A 6,588-nucleotide genomic window follows, 5' to 3' on the forward strand; every position below is an offset into this window, starting at 1 on the left:
TTGTTCCTTAAACTCTCTGGAAACCCATAACGACCTGAGGGGCAGAAACTTAGTATCTTGCTTAACCATGGTCCAGAGGCGGTTCAGCTTACTGATTACATGACTTGCACGCATGAGCCTCTGGGCTGTATCTCTGGGAGTGGAGTTTTCTGCTCCAAAGTCCCCAGGCTTAACAGCCACATACTGAGGCAACAAGGCCTACAAGGAAACCTTGGTCAGCGAGAAATTGAAACTGCTTTTCTCAGGCAGCTTGGGCACAGAGCATATAATTTTTTAGCCTATAAAGTCTAAATTAAACATATTACTCTTTAACATCAAAAACATAAAGGTAATGGAAAGTAGAAGTAATTAAAATCTTGGAAAATAGATCATACATGATAGTGACTTTATTTCTATAATATATAAAGAAATACTATAAATCAAAAAGAAAAAGATGAAGACTTCAATATAAAAATGAGGGGGCGGTACCTGTGGCTCAGTGAGTAGGGCGCCAGCCCCGTATGCTGAGGGTGGCGGGTTCAAACCCAGCCCTGGCCAAACTGCAACAAAAAAATTGCCAGGCATTGTGGCGGGCTCCTGTAGTCCCAGCTGCTCGGAAGGCTGAGGCAAGAGAATCGCGTAAGCCCAAGAGTTAGAGGTTGCCGTGAGCCGTGTGACACCACGGTACTCTACCCGAGGGTGGTACAGTGAGACTCTGTCTCTACAAAAAAAAAATATATATATATATATATAAATGAGTGAGGAGCATGAAGAAGTAATCTGAGAAATGAATACTAAATGGTAAATATAAGTTCGAGAAAAGTTTTTCCTTTACCAATAATCATTGCCATTAAAACTGAAATATGAGACACTATTTTTCTCAAATCAAATTGTCAAATTTTCAAATACCATAATGCCAATGATGGCAAAAACCCTTTGAAATGGGAAATCCCACTTAACATTGGTAAAAGTATAATTCAACCATAAAATTCAAAATCTCAAAATTACTCAATTACCATTGAACCAGAAAGTCCCCTTCTAAGAACACATTCTAGGAAATATACATAGATTATACATATCAAACACCTATAAAGATGAATTAATAGTGAAAAACTAGAAATAGCCTGAGTGTCAAATAAGAGAAGTTTATTAAAATCACTAACTAGACCACAAAGACATCCCTTTTATTTCATCTGAAAACACCCATTCCTTCTTCTATAAGATTAACTGTATTGTATAATTTTGAATCTTATAGTACAAAACCAATCTTATAGTTGGTTTTGTGTTTTCCTTTGTACACAGTTGTGCCTCCTGGTAGAGATAAGCACTTTGAAAACAGGGTTGTCTTGTTCAACAACAAGAACTTTGCTTGGCTCTGTAAACAGCAAAAATTCAGTAATTATTCTGTTCATACAAAACATAATCACTAAGGACCAGCCATGTGCCCAATACTGAGCCACACACTGGGGTTTGAAAGTGAACAAGATATTCTTGATTTTCACTGAAGATTGAGAAGGTTACATTTAGAATAGAAAACAGAAAAAAAAAAAAAACATACAAATACATTCAATGCACCAAATAATGATGTTCTGGTCAACAACAGACTGCATATAGAAACGGTGGTCCCATAAGGTTATAATACCATATTTTCATTATGCTTTTTCTATCTTTACATACACAAATACTTATCATTGTGTTACAGTTGCCTGTAACATTCACTGTAGGTTTGTAGTACAGGAGCTATAACACCCAGCTTTGTATAAGTACACACTCTAATGTTTGCACAACAACAAAATAGCCTAATGACGCATTTCTCAGAAAGTATCCTTGTTGTTAAATGATACATGACTGCATCTAAATATTTATATAGTGTGAAAATGGCTATGTGCATAACCATCAAGAAGATGAAACAGAACGTAACAGCGTAGTTTAATTGCACTTGTCAGATAAGGCATCAACATGACAACATTTAAGCTGATTTCCAATTGGTTAGAAGTCACACATGGCTACAGTGGCAAAAAAAAAAATCATAAGCAGAGAAAATAGCATATATGATCAGCATTTGAGGAAGCGTGACTATGGTGGAGAGAGGGAGTTGCACAGCCTGAGGTTGGAGAGAGACAAGACAATAAACCATGGATCTGTAGAGCCACCCAGACCTTGCAGGAAGCTGGGATTATTACAGGTATAATGAAAAGTCACTGAAGATTTTAGCTAAGGCTTAAGTTTCTATACTAAGAGATGATCACTCTTGCTCATAATGTGGAAAATGGATTTGTAGAAGAGTAAGTGTGAAATCAAAAGACCATCAAAAAGGTGTTGACACAGTTCAGGTAAAGAATGGGACATGGCCAGGGTGCTAGGCATGCAGACAGAGAACAGTTGACAGAGAGGAAATATTTTAGCAGGTAGAATCAAATGGAGTTGCTGGTGCTTGAGATATGGGAATTATGGGAAAGGAAAAATCAACACTTACTCTTCGATTTCTGGATTAAGCAACTGGTGGATAATGGTGCCATTTACGGGGCTAGGACAAGTGGAGGAAGGATGATTTGTGGACAGGAGATGGGAAGGTCTACCTTGGACATGTTTAATATGAGATATTGGTAAGGCATCCAGATAGGAATGTCAGGTAAACAGAGATGGATATGGTGTTTAGCAGAATTATTTAAGTGGAAAATATAAATGTTGAAATATTGAGTCATAATGACATTGTAAAAGCTGGGAATTAACGGAATCACCCAGAGAAAAAGAAGAAGATGACCCAGGACTTAAATCAGAGAAATACCAACACTTAAAGGAAGAAATAGGAGCCAGCTGGAAGAGGAAACAGATGAGAGAAGCCAGTGAATTTAGAAAGCAAAGCAACAACAGCCTGATGTTACCTGAGGGAAGAGTGTTTGAAGAAATGAGTGGCCAAGTCCGCCAGATGCAGCTAAAAGGGTCAGATGAAGACAGATGGGTACACATTGCATGTGGCTATGTGCATTTCCAGTGATTCAGAGGCAAGAAATTTCAGTACAGTGACGGGGCTAGAGAGGATCCAGACTGGAATAAATGGAACGAAAAGTTAAAGGTGTGGAAACAATGTAGTTAACTACTGCTGAGAAGTTCAGAGAGGCAGGATAGTAGAGACAGGAGAGGTACCTTCAGGTAGATGCAAAACCAACATTATGTTTGGTTTTGGTGTTATTCTTATGGTAGGGTTGGGAAATTAGAATATAGTTACAGAGGCCAGGCACAGTGGCCCGTGCCTATACTACTAGCACTCCAGCAGGCAGAGATAGGTGGATTGCTTGAGCTCAGGAATTCAAAACTAGCGTGGGCAAGAGTGAGACCCATCTCTACTAACAATTGATAAAGGAGGGAGGGAGGTGAATCAGAGTGAAGTATTTTTAAAGGTCAAAGAGCATTGGCTATAGAGAGGAAGGAAAAGTACTAGAATTGTCTAGAAGGAAGAACATGCCCTCCTGTGTGCCAAGAGGGAAGAGGCGACAATAGCTACAGGTGAGGGCAGTTTTTGCCAAGTTTGCATCAGGAATTCTAGAGTTAATCCGTATCATCTGAAGATTTTTACTTCACTCAAGTGTGGGGCAAGGTCAACAGCTGAGTCAGGGTGAAAGCGGGAAGGATTGGGAGTGAGTTGAGGAGACTATCATGTGAAATTGCTCTGGGAAATATAAGAAGATTTCCAGATCACAGTGGATGCACATGGAAGCTTTAGATCATCAAATGCAGGAAATAGTTGAGTTAGTCTCTAGTAAGAGCACTCAGACACAGGTGCAGGGTAGAAGAGGCTTGAGGTCTTGCCACACATCGTGTATGAAGCTGAGGATGGGGGCAGTTAAGAGCTCTTTTGGGCAAGTGATTACAATGATGGGTCACAGAGTAGTTAATGGTATGCAAAAGAACAAAAAAATAGATGAAAATTCAACAAAATGGTAAAGGATGATACTTTTGAGTGGGGAGAATACAAGTGATTTTCATTTTCATCTTCATGTGAGTCTTTATTCTTTAAATTTTCTACAATATTTTAATTCTAAGCATGTTTTATATATGTATATATATGTGTGTGTGTGTGTATATATATATACATTAGACGAAGTCTCACTTTATTGCCCCAGGCTAGAGTGCCATGGCATCATCATAGCTCACAGCAACCTCAAACTCCTGGGCTCAAGTGATCCTCTTGCCTCAGCCTCCCAAGAAGCTAGGACTACAGGCACCTGACACAACACCTGCCTAGTTTTTAGTACAGACAAGGTCTCTCACTCTTGCTCAGATTGCTCTTGAACTTCTGAGCTGAAGCAATCCACCCACTTTAGCCTCCTAAAGTAGTAAGATTAGAGGTGTGAGCCACCATGCCCAGGGCCTCCCCTTTTATTTCCACAGTTATATATTTTTTAAGTATCAGAATGGTATATTAACAGTTATATACTGAGTTTGAGAGCCATTATGTTAAAATTGTCATGGAGACAAATTCAGCGCCTTTTGCAATGGGTTGCTCAGTTGAAACCCATTGAATGAAATATATTAAATAGTTTTTAAATATATAAAATTTAAACTGCATAAAATCTTTTAATATATTAACATATCAAATCTATAAAAATTTTTAAGTTCATAATGATATTTTGAAAAACAAAACCACTTTGGTCACATTTGGATGTTGTTGGGTTCATTGTTCTGAAATTGGATACATAAGGGTATAGAATCAAGCATTTTCCTTGCCTCTCATTTATGAGCCAAACAGATGTGAGGGGAGCTTTTTCCTCAGAGAAGAATTCCCATGAATCTAATGATTGAATTAGAAAAATGTCATTCTGCACTTCCAATGAAACAACAGATCTACTAGACACAAATCATAAGTGCTAGTGGATGGGAAATTAGGTCATGGGTGGATCATGCTGAGGGCACCAAAATCCATTAGTCATAACATTGTTCAAAGGGGGAGCAAATGACATTATGTGCCTGTTAGTGTGATGCAGTAGCTAGTACCCAACACTGCCTCTGAAATAATTTTGACCCCTACGAAAAATAAACCTAAATTTAATTGCGTTTCTAGACTCACAACCAGTTAACAAGAAACATGGGGCATACAGAAACCAGATAAACAATAGCACAAGATGCAATCAAATGAGTCCTGGATGTGGGAAACTTAGCTGGGAACATGACCCTTCAACAGATGGCTTGATAAAAAAAGAGAGAAGGGAGGTCATTAAATAGTAATACAGGCTTAAGAGAGCTAGATCAATCAAGTTCAACAAAGGAACTTGACTGGGTCCTGATTTGAACAAATGTATTATTGAAAGTAATTTTTAAGGCAAAGGAATTTGAATGTGGACTGGAATAATATTTAATTTTATTATATATAACAACAGTATTGTGGTTGTATTGCTTCAAAGCCCTTCTCTGTTAGAGATTCATACAGAAGTATTTCCATGTAAAATTAATGTAACCAAGAGTAGGGACTGATTAAAAGCATTTGGCAAAATATTGATAATTACTGGAACTGGGTGATAGTACTATCAAGTTTCATTGTACTAGTCTCTATAAATATGAGTAGCTCTGAAAATTTCCTTTAAAAAATGTAAAACAAAGTTGAAATGACAAAGATAATGTGCCATCAAAATCTAAGAGAGTGTTGAGACTAGTAGCTTATAAAGCCCTTTCAGAACCTTAAATCACCCGCAATTCTATGTTACACAAAAATATACATGTTGATATTCTGTTGGACTAACATCTGCCTGTTTGCAGTGTCAGTGTCAGAATTTATGATAATTTGAGCCATTCGGCAACCTGTGAAGAGTGTCTTGTCTTTACCTTTTGGCAGAGAAAGAAAAACTCAGTAAAGTGCCCACCCACCCACCCCAATCTTTCAGCAGGTGAATGACTATGAAGGGGTTAAAATTTCCAGTCAGGTATCCTATAACCAGTATTTTAACCAGTTGTTTTGTGCAGATTCCTTAAGGTAAATCAGAAGAACGAGGAAATGTGAGTAGTAGCTGTGTGCAGTCACATGTACAAATGTTTATCTAGCTTACGTCACCAACACACAGTCTGAGAACATAAAATGCAGATAGAAGCAATGTATGTGGGCCAGAGATGTAGCAGTTTAACAGCCCCTATGGGTGCTGAAACCATCTAGGAGTTCCATTTCAGAGCCACTTCAATGGGAGAAGCATCCAGCTGTCAGAAACACACTAGTTTTCCTATCTTTCTCAAGACCAGCAGCATCAGCATCCCCTGGGAACTTGTAATACATGCAAATTCTTGGGCCCCATGCCAGACCAACAGAATCAGAACTCAGAGGATGGGCCCCAGCACACTGCGTTGTAACTAGCCTTCCAGGTGACTCTGATACACGTTAAAGGTTGTGACTAGTAGAGGAGAATCTTGCCTAGAAAGGAAGGGCAGATCTGGGGGAAATCTGAGGCCTCTATTAATCTGTAATAACCTAAAATATATTCTCATTATACACAAGAGGGAAAAAGAATAATTAAGAAATCAAAAGGTACATGAGTCAATGTGCATTTACCATAGAAAACAGTAGAGAGGAAAAGGTCAAATACTATAGAATGAGGGTTAAATAACTGTTATCATTTCAGCACA

This window comes from Nycticebus coucang, chromosome 16 (assembly GCF_027406575.1).
Source record: "Nycticebus coucang isolate mNycCou1 chromosome 16, mNycCou1.pri, whole genome shotgun sequence".
Classification (NCBI taxonomy): domain Eukaryota; kingdom Metazoa; phylum Chordata; class Mammalia; order Primates; family Lorisidae; genus Nycticebus; species Nycticebus coucang.